At 33.2% G+C, this 12,447-nt stretch overlaps 1 pseudogene; it reads right to left on the bottom strand.

Annotated features, from left to right (window-relative positions):
* Positions 1–1,219: 1,219 nt before the first annotated feature.
* Positions 1,220–11,739, bottom strand: LOC125583951 (annotated as a pseudogene).
* Positions 11,740–12,447: the final 708 nt, after the last annotated feature.

Here is a 12,447-nt window from a genome sequence, read left to right as displayed (position 1 = left end):
ATATCATCCAACCTTCTTAGCTTTGCGTTTCTGGCGAGTAAACTACAATGATCAAGGTAAAATTTTAAATCATTTAAATATTGCTGTTATCTATTTAAGATCGTCTATATTTAAATATTGCTGTCATCTATTTAAGATCGTCTTTAAAAAATTTACATTGTTGTCAATGTTCAGGAAAAGTCATGATCACAGACGGAGGACAATGTGCTAAATTCAAATTCGATCCCACATGGATTCAATAGTTATGTAATGATTATACATACCGTTTGTATATATGTTAAGTACTTAATTTTTTTAGAACTGGTTGTCCTTTTAAGCTCTCTTGTTATAAACTAACTTATAATATAACATATTTAAAGTTTTGTTCAGTATTTGATATTGCAATTTGACATATGTAGATTGAAATATAATAATCTTCTAACTTTATAATATTGATCCTAATGACATAGTTATTTGCATGATAAGATTGACCCATGGTGGTATCACTCGTGAGACTAATTAACAAATTAAATCACTCGAACTTTGATATACCATATTAATTAACTTTATACTAATACATATACATGATATAAACATAATATGACCCTTCATAATTCGTAGTATCATATTCTACATGATATATTGGGTGACATACGAGATGTATAACAATACACGTAATATATGAGTAATAGAAACAACTCTTCATGAGGAAGCATAGAAATGTAAACATCAAACTAAGTGGATCGTGAATCTGATACAAACATCTAAATACTACATATCAACATGCATGCATTATTTAATATATATATATATATATATGATATAACTGTAAACATCAATGAAGAATGAAAGTAAATAATTTTTAAAAGGTACAATGTTGAGTAAAAAACTGTATTTATCAAAAATACAAATCATATTTAAGCCCGCGATGAACTCATACATTTACTTAGGATCTAACAGTTGATTCATTTTCTACTATATTGTACCTGCACGCATGTGCTAAATTGGACCGCCCGCACACATGTGCTATATTTAAGGACAACGTCCTAAATTCGAATTCAATCAAACATAGATTTAATAGTGATTTTATGATTGATTACTCTGTTTGTGTATATGTTAAGTACTCAAGTTTTTGGCTATGATTATCCTTTTAAAACCCTCATATTATAGACTAACGTATAATATAACATATTTAAGGTTTTGTTCAGTTTATTGTTTTGCAATATAGATGCTGATGACATAGTAATTAAGCGTATAAATAATATTTAAAAAAAGATTATAATGTATTTTACAGATATTTAGTAAAAGTTAAAAAAAAAATACATGTACATAACTAATCTTCAATTGGCCACTCACGAGCAGTCAAATATATTTCATTGCAGAAGGTCTAGGCTGCATACTTCCATAAACAATGATCACATCTCCGCTTTGTTTTTGATCCATCTGTGGAGACTACAAACACATGATCTTCTATTTTGGAGCACCAACAAGCAAATGAGATGTTAGCATCTATTCTTTCAAATATAGACAGAAACATCCCAGGTTTATCATAATCCCAATAGCCTGATACTTCCTGAGTAGTGATCATGTGAGACATCCGATCAACATGTTCACGAGTAAAACCAGAATAGTTGTGAACCAATCATCTATGATCAACGCTAAATGCTAAGTTCATCATACCATCTACATATTTTCCCAACAAGCATCCTCTCACCAGCAAGATGTATTTTCTCCCTTTCTTCATCAACCAGATGGAGCATGAAGAACTCATACATATACCTCAGGTAGATGGCCTATGGTTACCCAAATGTTAGCACCTAAGCCTGAATGTTCTACCAGCATTGACCTTTTTAATAAATTCATTCATACTGTAAAAGTAATATTCTCTGCCAATCTTATTGAACACGATAAAAGCAATTCTTGGACTACCAAAGTCGTGGATACTGTTTTTTGCTACCTTGGAGAGAATCTGATGAAAAATCGAAGGAGGGAGAGAAGCCAAGTTCTAGTTCTCCGTGTGTCTTCCTAAACTGTAATGAACAGAGAAAATAAAATGGTTATTAGTGAGAGATATATGAGTTAATTTATTTGGAGGAGGTGATAAAACCTTAGATTTAATGATCCTCGAACATACACAACTTTTCTCTGGAACAGTCGCCTCTCTTGTAGATAATTATGATTACATTTGTCTATCTCTTCTGTCTGTAATGTTTAGTCAAGTCACTAAATTTAAACTCCACTCCATTAAATCCTCTCCTTCTCTCCCTTTACATATATACAGTTTGCTCTCTCCCACTAACATTTCTTTGCAAAACATAACACATAAATCACCGAAAAGCAAAGAAACGACACATAATCTCTCAGGTTTCTAACAATATGGCACACTCCAATATGCTTGCTGATGTTGTGTATAACACTAGCATCACGTCATGGCATTTTAGAGTTAAAATACTCAGGATCCACTCTTTCTATTCCTATGTTTCCGGTTGTGGATCCAACTAGAGTTATATACTAGCAGATGAGGCTGTATGTGTAAAATCATTGTCTCTTAATTTTCTAATAAAATGCAATAATGCAAACTAAAAACTTGATTATGCAGGGAACCAAGATGGAGATGACCATTTATTCTGGTAGTGCATATAGATTTAGAGACCAAGAGAACCAAGAGGGACAGTGGATTGAAATATTTCGGGTAGAAATTGATCATGTCTATCAAGGTTTCAATACAACAAACTCCCGATTCAAACTATCTGCTATGCCGGATAATAAATTCCACATCATCGATCCCCTGAACAATCATCATTACATGGAATTCAAATGTATTCATGATATCCCTCATATCAGGAACATAAACTATCCCATGGGTACTAATACTAACTACTAAAATATATTTCAGATAATATATATGTAAGTAACATAAGCAAAAACACTTATCTTGTAGATATAATGGGAGTGGTCTTCAACACGGAAGTCCATTTTGATGACCCTGCAAGGCCAAATATGGTATTTTATATAAGGGACAACATGTAAATAGAAAGTAACATATGATCACGACCAAATTTTTACATTAGTGTAATTGACATACAATGTTTTATTCATAATAGCGAGAGTGAGATAAAATGTGTGGCAACTGGAGATTATGCTAATGCCTTCCGGGATGGGTTTGAAAACATTAGGAGTCGTGGAGGGGTGATTGTGGTCCTCAAGATGTGGAGAAGCCAGAGGTTTATAAGTAAATGTATTTTATTATGTGTTTAGTTTTAACTGTGTTAATTGAATAAAAAGTGTATGTACTCATATATAAAAGATATCTTGATGATGATGATAAATGGCATGAGACCAAGGGTAGATTATCTGACTTCACGTTCAACCCGCGTTTGCCGCAGGTTGAGGAGTTCAGGCAATCACTACTTAACAGTGACCCTTATGTTCGGAGACATGGGGGCTATGAGGCCTTTTTAAAACTTGGTGTTCTCTGTGTTTTTTTTTCGTGTTTTATTTGAATATATTTTTTTACACTTAAAATAAAACTATAATGAAATCTAAATCAATATCTTTGTTGGGCAGGATTTCAAATCTTATGAGATTGCATTGATTTATTTTTTGGTTCAAGGTGTATAATCATATGATATGTTAGGAATAATAGCCAATGGCTCAAACATGTATTATAACATTGAACTTAGTGAGACAGAAAGATACATAGAGATTGAGAGAGAATTACGATATACTTATACACTAAAAATAATACCTATATATGCAATATGAATCATATTAATGCCCAGCACATGCGTGCATGCGGTCCACCTAGTTATCTATATATTTGGCCCAGTACTCATAATCATTTCTAGAGTTCATGTAGGTTTTTTTTTAATTTTTAATTTTACAAAATTTATCCAAAATGATGTCGTTTGATAAATTAACGGATGACTAACACATTTGACAGTCAATATATATAAGAGCATGATTTTGAGAGTTCACCTAGTATTTAAAATTTGTTAATTTTACATAATTTATCCAGAATAACGTTGTTTTATAAATTAACAGATGATTAAAACCCTTGACGGTCAGTATATGTAGTATTTAAATTTTTTTAACATTACATAATTTATCCAAAATAACATAGTTTGATAAATTAGCAGATGACTAACACCTTTGATGGTCAATATATATAGAAACATGATTTTGAGAGTTTATGTAATATTTTTAAAAATTTTATTTTAATATGGAATATGAACTAATATAAAGTTTAGGAATGAAAAGACACAACGCTAAAGTTCATGTCGTATTTTTTTAATTTTTGTTTAGTTCAGTATGCAATACCCAGTACTACAAAGTTCGGGAAGCAAAAGGCACAACGCGTATACTTCAGGTTGAAATACACCTTTTCCTGTACAAATACACACGAGTATTTACAAAGCCTAAAAGCATTTCTACAAAAGACTCCAAACATATATTTTCAATGCTTGTTATTTTTGTGAAATATAAAAGTAGAATTCACAAGTCACAATACCCAACTAGAGTTTATCACACAAACCTAACATGGTTTTCTTCATTCAAAAAACAAAAAAGAAAGCTTAAAGAAGAATTTTTTTTCAAAGTTCACTGTCCGTGCCCATGGACAATCGAGTGAGTTACAAATGTAGAGTCGTTGCCTGAGGAAGAAGAGTAAGAGGACGTAGAGAAGGTGTTGGTAGTGCGAGAAGGAAGGAGGAGGTTAGATCCAATAATTAACGGAGCAAAGGACCCAATACCCGGAGAGTTTACGGAGATATCAGGCAGCTTTAGGCTTTCATTTAAGTATTGCACAACTTCTTCCATCGAAGGTCTCATTTCCGCCAAAGCATTCGTGCAAAGCAACCCAACTTTCAATACCATTTCGACTTCCTCAGATGAGATTTCACCTCTCATTCTAAGATCTCTTGCTCCGAGCAAAGAAGCCATTTTCCAGCATTGGCAGACCGACTTAACTAAATACCGTCTTTCCTCTGGCAACGCAGGGTCAACTGGTCTCCTCCCACATGTTACCTCAAGTAAAAAGGCACCAAAGCTATAAACGTCGGTTGCAGTGGAAGCTCTCACTGTAGAAAGCTCCGGGGCCATGTAGCCAATGGTTCCCACAGAGGCAATTGTAGCAGTGTCTGCCCAATCATCATGAAACCTTGCCATACCAAAGTCTCCTAACCTTCCGTTGAATTCAGCGTCTAACATAACGTTAGAAGCCTTGATATCCCTGTGGAGAACAACTTGGGGAGCTCCTGTATTCATGTAACTGAGAGCTAAAGCTATGTCCTTGATTATTGCAAGTCTTCAATGCCATGAGAAGGGCGGTTTATCGTCATGGTTCTACCATTGGGCATGTATTCAGATACCAGAAATAACTCACCTTTTCTTCTACAATACCCAAGAAGTGGAACAATATTCTTGTGTTTTAGATTACCCATGCTCACGATTTCAGCCACAAACTGCTTCATTCCTTCATCCGCGTTGTGGGACACTCTCTTCACAGCTATTTGTCCATTGCAAGGCAGAGTTCCTTTGTACACTTCTCCAAAACCTCCTTTTCCAAAAAGTCCATCCTTGTGAAACCCTTTGGTCGCATTATACAGAGTTTTATAGGAGAAGCGGTGTGGACCATATTCTTCTTCCCATTCCTCTCTTACTTCAGCGTATTTCCTTCTCCTGTAGACAAAAGCTGCTACAAGAACAACCAAAACTATGACCGCCAGTAATATGAAGAGGAATATTAGCAGCGTCGATGGTCTCTCTGTTCTACATTTATGAGGAGGAACTCGAGGGAGTTTAGTGGCATCCAGGCGCTGCAATGACACACTGTTTCCACTAAAGCTCCATCCTAGTATGTATTGGTAGCTTATCAGTGTCCCTGTGGCTCCAGAGAACCCAATAAATATTTTTCTATCCGGGAAATTTTCTGAAAGGTTGATAGAGCTTGATAGAAGAGGCTGACTTGGCTTCTGATTCTTAAGAGGTGCCATCGAAACATTAAGCATGTTTCCTCTGTAGTCCACCCAGACTTGAAAAGGATCTCTACTCGAAAGCTCTATGCTGTCGTTTTTACCTTTAATATCGGAAAAGTAAGCAGTGGGGGCAGATTCGATAGAGAAAAGGCTATTGACATTGATACCAACATGATTAGCATTTTTGTCATCAAACTCAGCGCTGAGGGCAGTATCTAGCTCAACAGCAACTAGGTGAGAAGAGGAGTTTCCTTGAGTCGAGATGTTAAAAAGTCCCAAGTACTGCGTAGCATCTGCATGCGAGAGATCTATGGAGGCAGATAAAACAAAGGCGATACCATGACCACCAGATCCTGGCTTAGGAACCAGAGCACAGACAAAATGTGTTGAGAAAGAGAGTGATTCAGCTGAAGTGAACTCAAAAGGTTTCTTGAAGAAAGCATGACCCATGCTCTGTCCGGATCCATTGGTTAACTGCAACTGTCCTTCGGGAAGAACTTTGGCAACCCCATCAGTATAAAGGTCTGCTTGGTGCAAGCCGTTATAGATAAATCTCGTCTCTGGTTGGCTTGAGATGCAAATAAGATGAACACAAAGGATCATCCATATCATAGGCAATACGTGAGGCATATGTGACAACAACAGATAATCTGACAATCTTGAACGAATCTTGTGTTCTGCAACAATGTCGGTTGATAGACTATATCTCCTACTGCAAAACAAGTTCAACTCAGGACCTTCATAATATTAATTCCAATCTTTTTCACTGTAATATTTCCGAGTTTTCATTTTCTAAGAGACATCACATGTTAAAATAAATATTATCCACTGGTCCCTATGATCAAGGCCAAGCCCTAGTAACATGAAGTCCGAATCTCTATTTAATAAAAATTTACAGGTCTAAATAAATACTTTCAACAGAGAAACATTTTGTAAGAAAAATTATATATATGACTATATATGAATGGATATTTCTTTCTCATGATGTGGTCTTATAGTAATCTATTTTGTATTGATATTGTTAAACTTAATGACACATGGTAACCAATAAAATTGGTAAATAAAGGAGTTTATTTCCTAATGTTTTAACTAAAGTATAAGTGGCAAATGTTTTAGAAGAGAAGAGTGACTTGAGGACAAGTCTAATGGAAGATGCTTAGGAGAACAAGTTCAATGTATGAACCTAATGTTCTAGAACACTTCACACATGTCTTATCCTAATAAAATAAGTCACCTTAAGCAAAACATTTGTAACTTACTCAACTTTGATGAATGGTTGAGATTAAAGGATAAACTTGCCAAGAAAGTAAGAAAAACTTGGTGAAAAAGTTATCAAAACATGATGAAGAAGCTAGGTCCCTTTCCCCACCTATAAATACATGTCTTTTCTCCATCCTAAAGCAGCACAACAAAAACAAAGAGAAACACATAAAGAAAGGTGTAGGCAAGGGGAGAGAAGGCTTAACTCCAAATTAAAGATCAAGAGATCATGTTATGGAGAGAAGATCTAACTCCAACTTAAAGATCAAGCAATCATATTCCATGATCAAAACCGTTCAAGAAGATTTCTGCAACAATGAATGGAGGTAGTCCATAATCTCTCTTATAGTTATATTATGTGATTAGTCTAGATGTTAAAGATCTTAGGGTTCATGTAAAATCAAGTTTACATGTGGTATCAGAGCTAATGGTTATAAACATCTAGCTAATCCGAAAAGTGTAATAGATTTATGATTTATAGAATTAAAGTAGATCTATACTTAAGTAATGAATTTTAGATCTAAATAATGTTTAAGTTTGGGTATAAAACCGATGAGAGTTTTCAGAAATCATGAATCATACGTTATATGTATGTATTTTATTTCGATCTCTGAAATAAGAATTAATCAATGCATAAATTTTGCTATACATCAATCCTATAGAAATTAAATTAAGTAATTTGTGCATGATTTTTATAAAATAATATTTTCATAGAAAGAGCAAAATTAGAGTTAAAGATATCATCACAATGACTTTACTCTAAAATGATTTGAGAAATGAAAATTAATGTTCAAGTAAGTATTTGATATTTTGAGTAATAAGTAGTTACCCATAGGTAGACTATGTACACAAAATATGATCAAATACTTATAGAGTGTTTGTATTGTGTAGATTAAGTATATCCACATATAGCTTAATATAAGTAATTCTATAAATCACTCGTAAATGTTATCGAATACTATGATTATTGATGAAAATATGGTTGCTACCCACATGAGCACCATAATTTCTTGGCATAAGTATTCAATAAATATATGTGTTGATTATGTTTAAAACCCTAATATAAACTTGAATATCTCAAAACTATAAGTTTTTCGCCTGAAAGATTGTCATATAAAGTCTCGTCTAATCTAGTCCTTAATGGTGCCGACTTCTCATAATGAAAAGATAAAGTTGAGTTCATATTAAGAGTACTATACTTGGATTTGACACTCGTCAACGATGAGTCAAATTCACTAATAGTAGATAGTATTTCAGACGAAAATAATTTCCATAAAGTTTAGGTGAAATTGAATAGACTGAGAATTATGATCTTAAGATGACAATAATTAGGAACATTAAAAATTCTCATATGACGGTTGAAAAAAAAACTAAAAATATCTTAAATATATAGAAAACCGGTTTAAGATTGCAACCAAATCCCTAGTTGGGACACTTATGGCAAATCCTACAACCATAAAAGAATAATGACATAAGGTCTATGCATGCATATTGCATTGAAATGACCTATATTTCGGCTAAATTAAAGAATTCAGGAATGAATGTGGAAGACTAATTTCTTGTCCAGTTTATCCTGAATTTGTTCCTTCTTGGTATGAACCATTCCCAATTAGTTATAACACCATGTATGTAAGATGGATGTTGAATGAATCGGCTAATAAGATGGTTCAATAGGAGGATAAGCTTGGTCGTAAAGGTATTAAAGTTGTTTATATGTTCAAGGAGCTAGACCTAAGTAAGTCATAAAAGAATTCAGGAATGAATGTGTAAGACTAATTTCTTGTCGAGTTTATCATGAATTTGTTCCTTCTTAGTATGAACCATTCCCAATTAATTATAACACCATGTATGTAAGATGGATGTTGAATGAATCGGCTAATTAAATTGTTCATTAGGAGGATAAGCTTGGCCGTAAAGGTAATAAAGTTGTCTATATGTTCAAGGAGCTAGACCTAAGTAAGTCATAAAAGCCACCACCCATAATGGATATCAAGTAAATGAGAAGAAAAAGGCAAAGAAAGATAACAAATGAAAAGGTCTGAACTCTTTCAGAAAGATTGCGATAAAAGAACAAATAGTTCGAAAAAGGTAACCTTTTAAGTTCCATAAGGTTTTTCGAATCTATTCTTATAATATTTCTTCTAAAACTTGGTGGATGGATAATGGTGCTAATATACATGTAACTAATTTCGTGCATGATTTATTTATGATCAAAAACCATAATTTCAAGTCTAAACTAATTACTTATGGGAATCGAAGGCAAAGTGCTAGCTGAAACTATTTGCACTCCTCATTATGAATAGTAGATTTTTTTTGTATTTATTCCAAACACTTTATGTTCTATCTATTTTCCATAAGTTTTAGTTTCATTAAGAAAACTTGATAACTAGGTTTTTAAATTGACTTAAAGAGATGATGTTTTTAATTTTTTCTTGAACCCTAATTGAATCAGTTCAAGAATATTAGTTGATGGCCTATATTAGGTAACACTTGCTCATCAATCTTTTCAAACATATCTGATTCTGCACATTAAAGGAAAATTAAAGTATAAAACATGTATTAAAGATAAATATCTCTTGTGGTATAAAAGAGGTGAATAAATTTCTAATAAAAGAATTTAAAGGTTGGTATATGTTGATCCATGTATATACCTCAAGATCAGTGGGAGTAAGCTCATATTTTTGGTTATGTATGTTGATGATAACTTATTGGCCAGAAGTGATCTTGGTCTATTAAATGAGACCAAGAATTATCTCTCTTAAGCTTTGAAATGAAAGATATGAACGAAGCAACTTCTGTGATCGAGATTGAAATTTTCCGTGACAGATCACTTGAAAGTTTAGAGTTGTCTCAGAAAGCATATATTGACAAAGTTTTTGAGAGATATGGCATGATAATGTGTTCTTCTAGTATTGTTCCTATGCAGAAAGGTGATAAGCTTGATCTTAAGCGATGTCCGCATAATGAAGTGGACTTAAAGAAATGAATAGTTTAAAATAAATTTTGAGATTTCTAAAGAAAACAAGAAATCACTTGCTCACATATAAAAAATCAACACACCCACAGGTGGTTGGATTTTCAAACTCAGATTTTACTGGATATAATGGTTCTAAGCATTACAATTTTAGCAATGTGTATCTCATCAAATGACATACCTAATTAAGGAAAGGCTTATAATTGTAATTGCTTTAAACTTCCAATAAGGCTGAGTGTGTGATAATTTTATGAGGCTTTTATAAAGTTAATTATGATTGCAAAAAAAATCTTCGAGTTTGAGACCGTATGTGATAATGAAATAGGCAATCATATTTGTAAGTAAGACATGATATCTAAAGGATCCAAGTATATGGACATTAAGATTGATATATGTCATAAAAGTAAGATTCTAAAAGAGAAAAGTTTGTCATTATGCATATATGCACTAAACTTATGGTCACAAACATATTTACGAAAGCTTTACATCCAAAGACATTAAAAAACATCTAGAAATTATGGGTCTTATGGATAGCTAATAAAATTGTTTAATTATGTTTAGCATATATTTTACAATATATGAGCTCTTAGTGACTTTTGAATCTTGTATATTCTGTTTCCAAAGTGTGTACACATTATCATTGTTGGAGTACTAATTATGGTCTAACTATGATAGTAAGCAATTTAGTAGTGCATGGAAGGAATCATGTTGCAAAATAACATGACTCTCATTGTTTTCTAGATTAGGTAAGACAATTATGATGACCAGATAAAAGCAAAGGTTTAACAAATAAAGTAGACCTTATGATTTTCAATAAGAAATCTTTAGAGATTTTACTAACGACCAAAGTGGGAGAATGTACGAAATAATATATAAATGAATGGATATTTCTTTCTCATGATGTGGTCTTACAGTAATCTATTTCTTATTGAAATTGTTAAACTTAATGACACTTGGTAACCAATAAAATTGGTAAATAAAGGAGTTTATTTCCTAATGTTTTAACTAAAGTATAAGTTGCAAATGTTCTAGAAGAGAAGAGTGACTTGAAGGACAAGTCTAATGGAAGATGCTTAAGAGAACAAGTTCAATGTATGAACTTAATGTTCTAGAACGCTTCACACTTGTCTTATCCTAATGAAACGAGTCACCTTAAGCAAAACATTTGCAACTTACTCAGCTTTGATGGATGGTTGAGATTAAAGGATAAACTTGCCAAGAAAGTAAGAAAAACTTGGTGAAAAAGTTATCAAAACTTGATGAAGAAGCTAGGTCCTTTCCCCACCTATAAATACATGTCTTTGCTCCATCCTAAAGCATCACAACAAAAACTAAGAGAAACACATAAAGAAAGGTGTAGGCAAGGGGAGAGAAGGCTTAACTCCAACTTAAAGATCAAGAGATCATTATGGAGAGAAGATCTAACTCCAACTTAAAGATCAAGCAATCATATTCCATGATCAAAACCGTTCAAGAAGATTTCCGCAACAATGAATGGAGGTACTCCATAATCTCTCTTATAGTTATATTATGTGATTAGTCTAGATGTTAAAGATCTTAGGGTTCATGTAAAATCAAGTTTACACATTTCAAAAGTAAAAGACAATAGTTCACAATTATCTATAATGGCTTTCACCAACCAACTACTCTAGTGTTCATGAAACCAAGTAGAATTTAAGTGATAGTTCATCATATTAATACAAACAAGAACGAACAGTCTTGATTAGATATATAGTAAAATCCTATTACTGATGTATACTTGACATTCAGTTTTCTTGTTCGTCAAACAAAACAGTTATTAGTTATACATGGTTATCATACCGGAACTAAACGAGAAAATACCTGAATATCAAGTGGAAGCAGTTCAAAAGGACAGGGCTGGTGCATCTCATTTGCTGAATTTTTGTTGAAGAACAACCATATATAGGCCGACGCAGGTCCATGAAACTGGGGAAATTCTATCAGACTCAGGACTATTCTAAGTAAGGAATTGTTCAACGTGGCATATAGTCAAAGGGAATAATAGCATTTAAGATTTCGAAAGCAAAAAGACCTAAGCGAAGATTCCTTCGCCCCACCAGGTACGCACAATGAAGTCTAGTTGAGTGGAAATAAGCGCAGTCGCCATGCGTGGAAACAAACTGTGACATCATCTCGGACTGATTTGAATGGCAGAGATCGATTGGTCTAGCTTTCTATAGGATGTGGCTATTTTTAATTTCATTGATTTAGGAATTTTTTTCTAAATATTTATATAAT

This window comes from Brassica napus, chromosome C3 (assembly GCF_020379485.1).
Source record: "Brassica napus cultivar Da-Ae chromosome C3, Da-Ae, whole genome shotgun sequence".
Classification (NCBI taxonomy): domain Eukaryota; kingdom Viridiplantae; phylum Streptophyta; class Magnoliopsida; order Brassicales; family Brassicaceae; genus Brassica; species Brassica napus.
The sequence above is the reverse complement of the archived record's forward strand: the minus strand, read 5'-3'. Positions and strand labels throughout refer to the sequence as shown.